We start from the raw sequence: 15249 nt of genomic DNA, 5'->3' as shown, positions 1-15249 counted from the left end.
ATCATCCATCTGCCTATCCAAGAGTCGCTTAAAACTCTCTAAAGTATCTGACTCCACTACCGCTGTCAGTAGTGCATTCCACACGCCCAATACTCTCTGTTCACAGTTGCGGCAAAACCATACATTTCCAACATATTTCAGTTTCTATTTCAGATTTCCAGAATTTGCAATATTTTATTTGCTACTTATCTCTTCTAAGCTACTCCAGAATTGTATTCAAAGTTGATTCCAAGCTATACTTAGAATCTTTCTTCTAGAAATCATACTTCTTCAAATATGATAGTGTCACAGAAGCACAATTGTACTTTTTGGCCTCTCTAGGAGCTCTGAATGTTGACGTAATTCTGTCGCAAATATAATTCTGAATTGGAAGAAGCAGAAAAAGAAATCTGCTAAAAACATAGAACTTGTTGGAGAATTCCAAGAAATCATGCATAAATGACACAGGAACATCATAGAGACCTAGAGTCATAAAGTCCAACAGCTCAGAGACAGGCCCTTTGGCCCAAACTAGTGCGTGCGACCCAAAATGTTCATCTACACTAACACCATTTCCCTGCACTTGGCCCATATCCTTCTGAACCTTTCCTATCCATGTACTTATCCTAATACCTTTTAAAATGTTGTTAACGTACCCATGTCAACCACTTCCATTGGCGGCTCAATCCATATGCATACCATCCTCTGTGTAAAACAGTTGCCCCTCAGTTCCCATGTATTATTTCCCCTCTTACCTTAAACTGATGCCCTCTCGCCCTTGATTCACCAACCCTGAGAAAAAGGCTGGGTGCATTCACCCTATCTATGCCTATTATGATTTTATACACTTCTATAAGAAGCCCCCACCTCAGTCTCCTACGCACTAAAGAAAAATATCGCAGGTTGTTCAACCTCTCCTTATAACTCAGTCCCTTGAATTCAGGCAACATGCTTATAATTTTTTTCTGCACACTTTCTAGTTACATTATTCCTATAGCAAGATGATCAAAAATGAACACAATACTCCAAGTGCGGCCTCACCAACATCATGTGCAATTGCATCACAACTTTCCAGCTTCTATACTTAATATCCTGACTAATCAAGGCCAGTGTGCCAAATGCCTTCTTCACTGCCCTGCCTACTTATGACCCCACATTCAGAGAACCATGCACCTGAACTCCAAAGTCCCTCTCTTCCACTATACTCCTTAAGGCTCTATCATTCAGCACAAAGCTCCTACCTGGATTTGACTTTCCAGAATGCAACTCCTCACACTTATCTATATTAAACTCCATTTGCTATTTCTCAGTCTGCTTCCCCAGTTGATCAAAATCTTGCTGTAATTTCTGATAACCTTCCTCACTATCCATGATACCACCTATTTTAGTGTTCTCATCCAAATCATCGATATAGATGACAAACAGCAATGGGCCCAGCACTGACCCCTGAGGCACACCACTAGTCACAAGCCTCCAGTCAGACAAGCATCCTTCCAGTATTACCCTCTGCTTCCTACCATCCAGCCAATTATGTATTCAATCTGCCAGCTCTCCCTGAATTCCATGTGATCTAACCTTCCAGAGCAGCCTACGAAATGGACCCCTATCAAAGGCCTTATTGAAATCCATATTGATTATGTCTACTGCCCAGTCCTCATCAACCTTCTTGGTCACATCAAACAGTTTTAACAAATTTATGATGCATGATCTCCCATGCACAAAGCTATACTTACTACTCCAAATCAAACCCTGTCTTTCCAAATGCATGTATATCTTATCTCTCAGAATCTTCTCAAGTAACTTACCTATCACAGGTGTTATGCTCACTGGTCCATAATTCCCAGGTTCTTCTTCGCAGCCCTTCTTGAATAAGGGCACAACATTCGCTACCATCCATTCTTCTGGGACTTCACCAGTAGCTATCGATGATGCAAACATATCAGCCAGGCCCCCCGCAATTTCTTCCCTTGCCTGTTGTAGAGCTCTTGGATACATCTGGTCAAGACCAGGAGATTTATTCACCTTCATACATTCTAATAATTCCAACAAGTCCTGTACTGTGGTATTGACAGTGCCCAAAATATCGCCACCAACTTCCCCAAGCTCCCAATTCTTCATGTCTTTCTTCACAGTAAACACAGAGAAGTATTCATTGAGGACCTTGCCCATCTCTTGCAGTTCCACACATACATGTCTACTTTGGTCTTTGAGGAGTCCTTTTCTCTCTCTAGTTATTCTTTGTCCTTTAACATTACTTAAAGAATCTCCCTGGATTCACCCCAAACTTTTCAGCCAAAAGCTATCTCATGCCCCCTTTTTTGCCCTGTTGATTTCCTTCTACAGTAAACTCCTGCATCCCCTATGTATCTCCAGGGATTCTCTTGATCCTGGCTGCCTGCTCCTGAGTCATGCCTCTTTCTTTTTTGTGATCAAAGCCTCAATATCACTTGTCATCCAGGGTTCCCAACTCCTACCAACCTTGCCCTTCAACCTGATAAGAATATAAAGATCTTGAAGAAAACTGAAAGAACTGCAGATGCTGTTCTGAGGAATGGTCACCGGACCCAAAACATTAACTCTGTTTTTGTCTTCACAGATGCTGCCAGACCTGCTGAGCTTATCCAGCAACTTCTGTTTTTGAGTTGATAAAGATTTTGAACTTTAGCTATCACACTTCTAAAGGCATCCCATTTGCCTGATATCCCATTGCCTGCAAACAAACTATTCCGATCAACCCCTGCAAGGTCCTGTCTAATTCCATTAAAATTTGCCTTACCCCAGTTTAGACTTGAACCTGTGGACCAGTTTTGTCCCTCTCCATAACTATTTTAAAATTAATAGAACTATGGTCACTGTTCCCAAAGTGTTCCCCCAAAGTCACCTCAGTCACCTGTCCCACCCTATTTCCCAAGAGTAGGTCAAGTTTTACCCCTTCCCATGTAGGACCCAAATATACTGCTTAAGGAAACTTTCCAGAACACATTTAACAAATTCTATCCCATCTAAGCCCCTAACACTATGGCGGTCCCAATCTATGTTGGCAGGGGATTTTAATTTTCCTATGACAATCCTATTGCTCCTGCAAGGATCCCCAGTTTACCTGTATATTTGTTCTTCTAATTCCCGTTAACTATTTGGGGGCCTATAGTACAATCCCAATAATGTCACCATCCCGTTTGTATTTCTTAGCTCCACCCACAACTCCTCACTGAATGATCCCTCAGTTATTTCATTTTTGACTACTGTTGTGAAACGACTCTTAATCGAAAATGCAACACCCCTCCCCTCTTTCCTCCACCTCTGTCCCACCTCATGCACCTGTACCCCAGCATGTTAAGCTGCCAATCATGTCCCGCCCTTAGCCGTGTTTCTGTAATGGCTATATTATCCTAGCCCCACGTACCTATCCATGCCCTGAATTAATCGGCCTTACCCATCAGCCCTCTGGCATTGAAGTAGACGTTTAGTCTAAGTTGAAGTAGAATTTAAATCAACAGGCATTCCTTGCTCTCGGCCATGTTTCATCCTGACCTGTCCCTTCAACTTGCTATTTCTGATTACTGCATCTCCTTCCAGCCTCGCACTTGCCTCCCTGCTGTTGAGGATCCCAAACACCTGCCAATCTAGTTTAAACCCTCCCTTGCAACACGAGCAAATTTGCCCGGCTGTATATTGGTCCCCGTCCAGTTAAGTGCAATCTGTCCCCTTGAAAAGATCACGTCTGCCCCAGGAAAGATCCCAATAGTCCAGGAATCTGAATCGCTGCACCCTGCACCAATTCTTTACCCATGCATTCATCTGCTATATCTGTGTGTCCTTAATCTCACCAGCACATGGCATTGGAAGTAATCTGGAGATTACCACCTTGAGGACCTGGTTTTTAAAAACTTCTTTCCCAGTTCTCTGTAATCACAACAGAGGACCTCATCCCTATTTCTATCTGTCATTTGTGCCAATGTGCACAATGACTTCTGGCTGCTCACCCTCCCCCTTGACAATATACTGCAGCTGCTCCAAGACGTCCCAGACCCTGGCACCTGGGAAGCAGCACACATTCCTGGATTCCCATTGGTGGCCTCAGAATCTCCTGACTGCCCCACTAATTATGGAGTCTCCTATCACTAAGGTCCTGTTTACCTTTACCCTTTCCCACAGTATCCCAGAAGTAGTTGTAGCTTCACCAAACTGGCTACTCATGCTTTTCTGGCCAAAGGAGATTCCTGCATTCTCTACCTACTTCCTTCGTATTTCCTGGTGGTCACTCAGCTACTCTCTGCCCGCACCTTAGGTGTGACCATCTCACTAAAACTCTTATCTATGATGTGCTCAGCATCTCAGATGATCCTGAGTGCAATCAGCTCCAGCTCCCTAACATGGTCTTTCAAGAGCTGCAGTGGGTGCACTGCTCACAGATGTAATCATCAGGGACAATGGAGGTCTCCCTGATCTCCTACATCCTGTAGGATACAGAGTCCAAAAGGATCAGTGGACATGACTGCTTCTAGGCTCTAAATGTTTGCGCTGAAGTGATACCTCTCCCCTACAATCATTCTCTGCTGGACGCTTTTTCTCCTGCTGATTATGGGGACTGTTGCCAGACAATCCGCTCTTCATTGGAGGTGACTGCTTCCAGGCTCTAATGTATGTGCCAAAGCGATGCCTCTCCTTCGCTCACACCCTCTGCTGGCCAGCTGTGATGATGGGACAGCTGTGTTTTTCCACATGGTTATGTAAAAGTTGCTGCCTGAGATATACTGCTTCACAAAAAATAACATCTTGCTGACTTATCTAACACTGCAATGTTTTGGCTGAGAGTCTCTATTCTTGCACAGCAGATAGAAAGTAGATGCAATACAGGAAGTGAAGTTTTCTCCATTTCAGACTGAGTACCTTTATGATAAGTGTTAGTTAATAATTGCCAATAATCTCTCGGCATTGAAAATCAATTTATAAATGGGGAGTTTCAGTCCTTCAGGCTTTAGTTTGAAGGTTTTAACAATATAACAATTACTTTTGTTTTAATGTTTCCTTCCTGTCAGAACCTTAATCCAAGCCCTTCTCTCTTTTTCCTGCTGTGCCTAATTAGACATTGAATTTATCCACTCTATATTATGCTTCTTTCTTGAACCTTACATTCTGCAATTATTCACTCTGATTGGTTAAGAAAATGTATAGTTGATTGGCCTAGTCAGTGTGTAAAACCTGAAAGGACTGACTAATGGAAGGTGGTATTACATGCCTACTCCAGTAAATTAAGTCCTAATATAGAAATTATAGTTTACCCTCAGTTGTGGCAAACAGTATGAAGGATAGGACAATTAGGATTTGGAACTGTTGAGAGAGATTTGCAAATGGCAATATAACCATCAAGTTGAAATGTTAACTCGGTTTCTCTTTCCACAGTTGCAGCTTGATTTGTTGAGTATTTCTCATACTTTCAGTTTTATTTCAAAATTTCCATGATACACGTTGTTTTGCATTTTGAACTTAACCAATATAAGTGGATGATGATGCAAAGCAAAAGCATATGGGATCAGATAAGAAATAAAAGATGAACATGGGGAAAAAAATGTAAATACAAAAGCAGAATCATCCCTTATAATCCTGATAGATAGTATTCTTGGATATGGAAGCAAGTTATATTACCATCAGTAGTAGGGAGCATGTAAGTACATTAAGATAAGCAAAGAAATGTGGGAAAACTGCTTTGATGCTTAATTGGTTATACCATTATACATATTTATGTAGCTTTCAGTTTACTACTAACGTACAAGACTATGACTCAAAATCTTGACAAGAATTAAGACTATTAGACAGTCTTCACCAATAGGGTTTTAACAGAAAAGCAAAATAAATGTCTGCAAATGTACTTATTAGAGAAAAAAGGGTTTGAAAAGAAAATAAGAAATGAAATTACTAGCATTGTCAAAGCAAATGCAAGATGGTGGCCATCAGCAAATAATGTAGCATTGCTATAGATTACAACTTTTGAAAAACTTTAATCAATAGTACTTGAATTTTACCGATCACTTTAACATCTCTTAAGAACATAAGAAATAAAAGCAGGAGTAGACCACATTCAGGTCGAGTCTGCTCCACCATTCAATGTTAGCGTGGCTGACCTTCAGCATCAGCTTCACTTCTCTGTCTACTCCCCATGACAAAGCTTTTTTCTTCGAGGGCTCAAGTTAAGATTTTATCAAGGCTTTCTTTTATTTTTAGGGTTACCTTTTGATTTTCAATTTTGCCACCTAAATTATTAGTTGATTCAGTCACATAGTAACAAGATCACCAATTTTGTAAGTTCTAGATTACAATCAGTGAAGTTCCCATTAAATAAAATGTTAACCCATCACTGGCCATTTGCTCTTCTGAGATCCATTTGATGAACTTTTTTCGAGTGGTACTTGAATTCTTGAAAGAGTTATAATTGCATTTACTTTTTTAAAAAAGGCAAAAGATATAGTGTAAATAAAGTTTCTAATAACTATAAAACTATTAAAACTAATACAAAAGATCACAAAGCACTAATTTGAAGAAAATGTCTTACACAGTATGCAAAAAGATAGTGAAATATTGTTCAATACAGTAGTCTTGCATGATGAAAGTCTTAAGGATTATACAATTACAAACTTAAACACATTGTATTAGCATTAATTTTGCAACAAAGGTTACATTGACTAAAAAAATATATTTAGTTACACATAATTGCTTCACTTCTCCAACAAATTAAAACAACACCAGAACAGGGGTATAACTGTGACCATGATGTTTGGTGAGGGCTAATGAACTGGGAGGATACCAACTCATCCTTTGAATTCTGGAAATAAGTCCAGCCTTGTAGCTCTATCTCTCACACTTTAGTGTAATGTCTTCATTCTGTTCACAATGCCATGATGTATATCTTTGTCAAGCGAAGCTAAGTAGAGTCATATGATATTAAAGCACGAAACTCTACACCTTAAACTGCATAATATTAGATTAATTAATGAATATACTTCCAATATACGACTATAACTAAACAAAGCCAATCACAAAATGTTAATTTCCCTATTAATCCTATCATATTTGGGCTCACCCAACTCACTCACAGTACTAGAAAAGTTCATCAACATCTCCGATAATAATCAACTTTCCATTAACTATAAAGCTCAACACACAAAGAAAGGATTACTGTCCTAGATACCATAGTATTTAAATTGATGCAAGACAACAGGCACAAAATAGCAACAGAAATTCTTACAATAGCTGTTAACACTTCTAAATATAAAAGCCATCGCCCGAAACATACTTTTCACAGATTTCTGAGTTCACAAGTTATACAGTTCCATTGCATGCACACAAATCTAGAACGTTTTAACCAGGCAATTACCTACCTTTTCTACTGTATTTCAGATCTCAATTTCAGAGTTAATTTTAGCAATCAATACAATGTTCATTTCAGCAGGATCCATAGTCTTTTCCCAAGTTGCTGAACTTATCCTGTCTTAAACTAGAGATTCTACATTCATTTATAAGGAAGTCATTACCTCCGTGATTTAAAGTTTTCATGGGTCCCAGTTATCTCAACATTGTTTTGTTTACAAGTCGCTTTTGTGTTTTTAATTGTTTCCTGTATTGCAACCTCCTTCTGCCCCCAGTACAACCCCTTCTTTCCCCCAACACTGATTATGCACCCTATTCATCTTGCAGTCTTTTTTTCACTTCACAATCCACTTTTGGTCTCTTTCTCTATTCACATTAAGTTTGCAGACCCCTTCTCCACCGCAGTATTTTCCAGTCTCCATCAATCTCCACAACTCCTTTGTAGCTGCCAGCTCCTTCACCCGACCCCTAGCAACGATTCTGTTCTATTATGTCTCATGGTCAGTGTGTCTGTGCATGTTGAGGTCACGTGCTGTGATACAATAATTATGTCAAGAACATGGGTCAGTATGTCAGTACACCTTTCAGAGGTATACTCTTGATAGCATCATGATTTATTGTATAAAGGTATCATATTTCATCTTACCAGGATCACTTGATTCATGACACACTAATTAGAGATTGCTGATCAGTTGTAATCTAATAACTTCATGTTAGCATAGATACTTACATTCATAAGAATATAATTGTTATACACGTGGGCATTTATACAACTGCCTATCAGATACTTCAATACAATGATATGTACACTTAGTTTCTTATATTATGGAGAACAATATAAACACCAAATAAAAAAAACGAAAGAACTGCAGATCTTGTAAATCAGGAACAAAAACAAAGTTGCTGGAAAAGCTCAACAGGTCTGGCAGCATGTGTGAAGGAAAAAACAGGGTTAATGATGCAGGTCCGGTGACCTTCCTTTGAACAGGGAGGGTCTGAGGAAGGGTCACTGGACCCGGAACATTAACTCTTTTTTTTCCTTTACAGATGCTGCTAGACCTGCTGAGCTTTTCCAGCAGCTTTGCTTTTGTTCATAATATAAACACTGCTTAATAGGGTAAAATGCTCTGTTGGAAGCAAAACTGACTGATGGAATTTCTGGATACTGAATACTGGCATTGGCAAAAAAATTGCTTCAAGGTACTGGCCCTGACTAAGATTCTCCTTGGGATTCACTGTTATAACTTACTTTCCTAACAATTTGTTGCTGCTTTATTCACAGGTGCTTCTCTCCTGAAGTTGGTTCTAATAGATTCATTTCAAGTCTATCGGCTACAAACATCAGAGAACACTGGCCTGTGATTGGAGAAGCAGTTCCTCACCACGTTCTGCCATTTTACCAACATGAGTAAATTTTCTCTTGTTTCCTCATCCCCATGGACGAATTTTCCCTGGCAGTTTGGAGATTCTCAGATACAGATTTATCTCTTGCTTCTATGTATTTTGCCATATCCCTTGATTTCACAACAGACCAAAACTTCTTTTCCAAGCCTAAAATGTATTAAATGGAGCACTCACAATCCTCTGAAATTTCAAAGATTCACAACACTAAGTGAAGACGTTCCTTCTCATTTCAGGCTTATCCATTCAGTTAATTATCCATAGTCTGTGCAGTCAAGTTCCTGCCTTCTCAGTCAGCAACAACAGGCACTGAGTGTCTACCCTGTCAAACCTCTTCAGAATTTTGCACATTTCAATGACATCTCTTCTCATTCTCGTAAATTCCAGAGATATAGATACAATTTACACAGCATCTCATCATAGGACAACATTGTCATCCCAGGGGCCAGCACAGTGAGTGTTGGCTGCACTTCCTCTTATACAAGGGCATCCCTCATTCAATGTGAGGACCAAAGAACAACATATTATTGCATTCTAGGTGTGGTCTCATCAAAGCTCTGCACAGAATCACAAAATTGTTACAGTAGACCATAATAGCTGGACCATCTAGCCCATCACATCTGCTCCAATTTTCTGAATGAGTATTTTGACTCGATAGCATTCTCTTGCAGTTTTCCCATAACCCTAAATATCGCTTCTCTTTAAACAATCATCTAGTGCCCTATTTAATATCTCAATTCAACCTGCATTCAACACACTTCAATGCTGTACATTCCAGACCCCGGTTACTCGCCGTATAAAAAGTTCTTTCCCTACATATTTGCTTCTTTTGGAATTACCTTATATCTGTGCCTCGTCATTTTTGATTATTTCATGAGAAATAACTTTCTCCATACCTACTCTGTCCAGCTCCCTCATAACTTTAAACTTTTATCAAATGCCCTCATAGCCTTTTCCTTTCCAAGGCAAGTCCTAATTTCCCCAATGCTTCTGTATAACTGAAGTTTCTTATCACAAGAGCCATTCTTGTAAATCTCTTCACCAACCCCTGCAATGCATTCTCATCTTTCCCAAAATGTGGCACCCAGGATGGTACTCCAGGTGAGGTGTAAAAGTTGTAAAAGTTTGGCATAAGTTTGAAGATAGATAAGTCCCCTGGGCTTGATGGGATTTATTCAAGGATTCTATGGGCAGCGATGGAAGAGATCGCAGGGCCTTTGGTGATGATCTTTTCATCCTCACTGTCCACGGGTATAGTGCCAGAAGATTGGAGAGTAGCAAACCCTGGAAATTACAGGCCAGTCAGTCTTACTTCGCTGGCAGGCAAATTATTGGAAAGGGCTTTGAGAGATTGGATTTATGACCACTTGGATAAGCACAGTTTGATTTGTGATAGTCAGCATGGATTTGAGAGGGGTAGATCATGCTTCATAAACCATATTGAATTCTTTGAAGAGGTGACAAAACACGTGGATGAAGGTAGAGCAGTGGATGTGGTATATATGGATTTAAGTAAGGCATTTGATAAGGTTTCCCCCTGGTAGGCTCATGCAGAAAGTAAGGAGGCATGGGATAGGGGGAAATGTGGCAGAATAGATTCAGAATTGACTTAGACAACAAATGGTGATAGCAGACAGAAAATATTCAACATGTTGCTCAATGGTGTACACAAGGATCTGTCCTGGGTCCTCTTCCTATTTGTGATTTTTGTAAATGATTTGGATGAAGGAGTGGAAGGGTGGATCAGTAAGTTTGCAGACGATACAAAGGTGGGTCAAGTTGTGGGTAGAGTAGAGGGCTGTTCTAGGTTACAAAGGGACATTGATTGGATACAGAGCTAGGCTGAAAAGTGGCAGATGGAGCTTAACCCTGAAAAGCGAGAGGCAATCATTTTGGAAGGACGAACTTGAAAGCAGAATACAGGGTTAAAGGAAAGATTCTTGGCAGTGTGGAGGAGCACAGGGATCTTGGGGTTCACATCCACAGTTCCCCCAAAGCTGCCACCCAGGTGGATAGAGTTGTTAAGAAGGCGTATGGTGCGTTAGCTTTCATTAGTAGAGGAAGTGAGTTCAAGAACTGTGAAGTTATGCTCCAGCTATACCAAACCCTTGTTCAGCCACATCTGGAGTATTATGTCCAGTTCTGGTCGCCTCATTACAGGAAAGATGTGGAAGCATTGGAAAAGGTGCAGAGGAGATTTACCAGGGTGTTGCCTGGAATGGAGGGAAGGTCTTACAAGGAAAGGTTAAGAGAGCTAGGGCTTTTCTCTTTAGAAAGGGTGAGAGGTGACTTGATAGAGGTGTACGAAATGATCAGAGGTATAGATAGAGTGGACAGCCAGAAACTTTTTCCTGGGATGGAGGTAGCTATTATGAGGGACCCTAGCTTTGAAATGAGTGGAGGTAGATATAAGGGAGACATCAGAGGTAGGTTCTTTACTCAGAGTCGTAGGGGTATGGAATGCATTGCCGGAGAGTTGGCCTCATTAGGGGCACTTAGGCATATGGATGATAGTATAAGGTAGGGGTGGAGGTTAGATAGATCTTAGGTTTAGTGTAAAAGTTCAGCACAACATCATGGGCTGAAGGGCCTATACTATGCTGTACTGTTCTACGTTCCATGCTCCAAGCTCCTTACTCCCGTTAATAAAGCCTCGGATATTGTACACTCTATTAGGTCTTAACTCTACCCCTTCTGCAAATTTTGGTTACTTATGCACATTTATACCCAGGTATCCTTTCTCCTTCACCTTTAAAGGTAGCATCTTCTATTTTACACTGTCTTCATGTTCTTTCTACCAGTACGCATCATCTCACATATATATGTATTGAACTCAGCATTGCATCTGTCACCTATCTGTCCACTCCACCAACTTGTCAATGTACTTTAAACTGTACTTATCATCACTGCATGTTCTGTATCATCCACAAACTTGGAATTGTCCCCTGGATCCAAATCATAAATATACATTAGGAAAAAATCAAGGGTGCACTAACATTGGGAACTATTGCTCCTGGTTACCTACCTTTCAGCCAAATTTGTACCCATGATGTTCCTGTTCCATTTATTACATAAGCTATACATTTTCTCACCAGTTTATTGAGTGGCATTCTATCAAATACCTTTTGAAATCCAGGTACACTATGAAAAAATCTGTTATCTCTTAAAAAAACTCCAGTAAAGTTAGCTAAACATGATTTTCCCTTAACTAATTCAAGCTGGCTCTTCCTATTTAACCCACATTTTCCATTTAATTATTAATTCTATCATCTATTCTAATAAATAATTTAAACAGGTTTTCTCACCATTGAAGTTAAAATGACTGGTCAGTAATTACTAGGGCTATTCTTACAACTTTTTATGAACAAGGGTGTCACACTTACCAATGCTCCAGTCCTCTAACATTCCCAACCACCCCCAAACTGATTGAAGAAAAGTTTGAAAGCCTATTTCTAGTGTCTCTACAATTTCCACTCATTCCCTACAATATCCTTAGATGCAAAACTGGTTCTACTCCCTTATCAACAAGCATCAACAGCCTATCCAATATCGACTTTTGTCAATTTTAAACTCTTCCATTGATGGAATTTCGTCCTCTGTCATCAATGACTTGTGGATCATAATCCTTTGTGAAAAAGATGCAAAGGATCCAATTCATTCCCCAGCCATGTCCCCCATCTCCGTGTGATGTTTCCGGTCCATAATCAATTTTATTCCTACTGTTATCATTCATTGTTTGTATGCCTATAGAAGGCTTTGTCTTGATTGGTAGTTTTTTCTTCCATAATCCCTCTTTGCTGCTGTCACAACTCAATTGGGAAGAGTGAACCGTTAATCAAGAGCCACTATTACACCAGTTTGTAAGCACACAATTAAATCAGATGAACAACGTACCCGACTGACCAATATTCCGGACAACAGTGACTCCACGCCAGGCTTTGTTATTGAACATGAAAATGACTATTTGCTGTAAGCAAAGGTGCTTTTTCAACTGTACGAAATGGACTACTAATACACTACTACGTGCCTTAAGCTGTATTATATCCTAAAACCACAGACACAGGCATTCATTCATGAATAAGACACACAATAAAAAGGATAGTTTGACTCAAACGTTATGGATGGAAAAAGTATAGAAAAGAACCAAATTCTCCAGATCAAAAAATGTCCAGATCACAAGAGGTGGCTGGTGTTATTTCTCAAATTTCGTTTGATTTTTTGTTTCAGTCATGGTGACTTGTTGTCATCTGTAGTGCTACCGTCAATGTTCAATTCAACTGCTGTTTGGGTACACCTGAGTCTTTCAGTGTTAGAATTATTTTCACAGCCCCCAAGTTTCTGTTTTTGTCATTCATAGAGAGTAACGGAGAGATGTACCTTTTGTTTACAGGCTTTTGGATGTTTCCGAGTGCATGGCCCTCGCTGGACTGTTACAAACTGCATCAGAGATAGTAGGAACTGCAGATGCTGGAGAATCCGAGATAACAAGGTGTGGAGCTGGATGAACACAGCAGGCCAAGCAGCATCAGAGGAGCAGGAAAGCTGACGTTTCGGACTTAGACCCTTCATCAGAAGGGTATAGGCCCGAAATGTCAGCCTTCCTGCTCCTCTGATGCTGCTTGGCCTGCTGTGTTCATTCAGCTCTACACTTGGTTACAAACTACAGCTGGGCCAATCGGTAGGCTGTCATTAAGAGGTTTTACCCAAACCTGAAATCTTATGGTGTTACTCCATCTCAAAACATATCCACCTCACTGCTCTAAATTTTAATAGTCTCAAACAGCTAAAGTGTACATCATGTAATACCAATTAATCTTTAAGCTGCAAAAGTTCTTGTGATACTTTTAGCTAAATCACAATCCAATTTCCATTTTCCAGGTTATATTCTAAAGGAAAGAAAATGTGGTCCCTTACTTCTCTTATTTTTCACCTACCTTGTCAACCTTCATTCTCAATTGTATTTTCTACTTGACATCTGTCATAAGCATATTTTTTCTTGTTTAACTTAATCTCAATTTTGTTTTTAAATCAAAAAAAGGTTTAGTTTTTGCCCTATAATGTTTGAAAGAATATAGCTCAATTTCTGGCTTTGAAGGTAACCCAATTTCCAGCCACAGCTTTTCCCACCGATCTTTAGTTCCAGTCTATCAATCACTGCCCTGCTTTTGCCCCATTGAAAACCCCAGGTAATTATTCTTACAGTTTTCCATTGACATTCTAAAACATTATTTTACATGATCCCTGTCCTGTAAATCGTCCATCATTAACACTTACTTTACTTGGCTTGTGCATTTCCTTAGTACCAGGTCTTTGCTGTGCTAATTTTCCTATTGGACTGAACGCAATCTAGGAAAAATTCCTATGCTGCTCTTTACACTGACACTATTAAAGTCCTCTGTTATTACGATTTTATGATTCTTGCATCTCTCCACAGTTCAATTGCGGATTTGTTTCACTTGGTGATCTGTAAGCTGCGTAAAGCAATGCAATTTCACCCTTTTTCATCCTTAGCTCGAGCCAAGTCAACTGTCCTTCAACTCTTTTGGGCTTTCAGTTTCTGCAGCACCAAAATGCTCTCCCCTTAACCAATGCCATTACCCCTGCCCCTATATTTCATGAACTTTGTAACCAAAAATATTTAACACACTGTCTTCCCCTTCCTTGAGCTATGTTTCTGATCTAGCCAAAACAAAACTATAATTTCAATTGGCAATCTGCACCTGTAGTTCACTATTCTTCTTGACTATTCTATGCATTCACATAGCTTAACCCTAGTTTGGATTAAATTTCTTTCTTTCTGCAACTTTGTCTATTAACTCATCATTCTCTAACGTTCTCTCCCAAATTTTTGTGCCCCCCCCAGTATAGGTATACTCTCCTGATCCTGCAATTTGCTGAATTAGTTTGAAACACCCCCAACCTCCTCACACATACAAAATGGCACCAGAAAAATGGCATGCTAGGCACACAGTCCTGATGCATAGAGTGTAACTCATCTGGTTTGTACAGTAACATATCCCAGTTGTGGAAAACTGAAGCCCTCCATGCTGCACAATCCTTCCAGTTTCATTAACACTTCATCCCATGTGATTTGGATTTGCATCCTCCTAAATATTGTATCCCATAATTGATTAATCAACCCCTGCTGCTGACATCAGTTGCATCTTTATATTTCCTCCATCATCTATGAAGATTGTCCAAACCTAAAAGGCGATATGGTTTAAATTGTAAAATACTTACATATTCTTAAATTTACAATTGAAAAAAATCCAGTGTATAGTTTGTGTAAAACACAGGAGAGTCTTTCATCACATCAACAGAACCAATGTCTTCACTTCCTTCCGTCTTTTTTTTATTCTGCAATGTGTGCCGATAAATTTCAGGGAAACAGTGGCCTTAAAACATTTAAAAATATTTTTAAAAAGAACATCGATTCACACAATCCTTAGGACTCAACATGCAATTTATTTCCTTAAATGATTCATTATTGAACAACATAGAAGA

The sequence above is a fragment of the Stegostoma tigrinum genome, chromosome 15, assembly GCF_030684315.1.
Source record: "Stegostoma tigrinum isolate sSteTig4 chromosome 15, sSteTig4.hap1, whole genome shotgun sequence".
Taxonomy (NCBI): domain Eukaryota; kingdom Metazoa; phylum Chordata; class Chondrichthyes; order Orectolobiformes; family Stegostomatidae; genus Stegostoma; species Stegostoma tigrinum.
The sequence above is the reverse complement of the archived record's forward strand: the minus strand, read 5'-3'. Positions refer to the sequence as shown.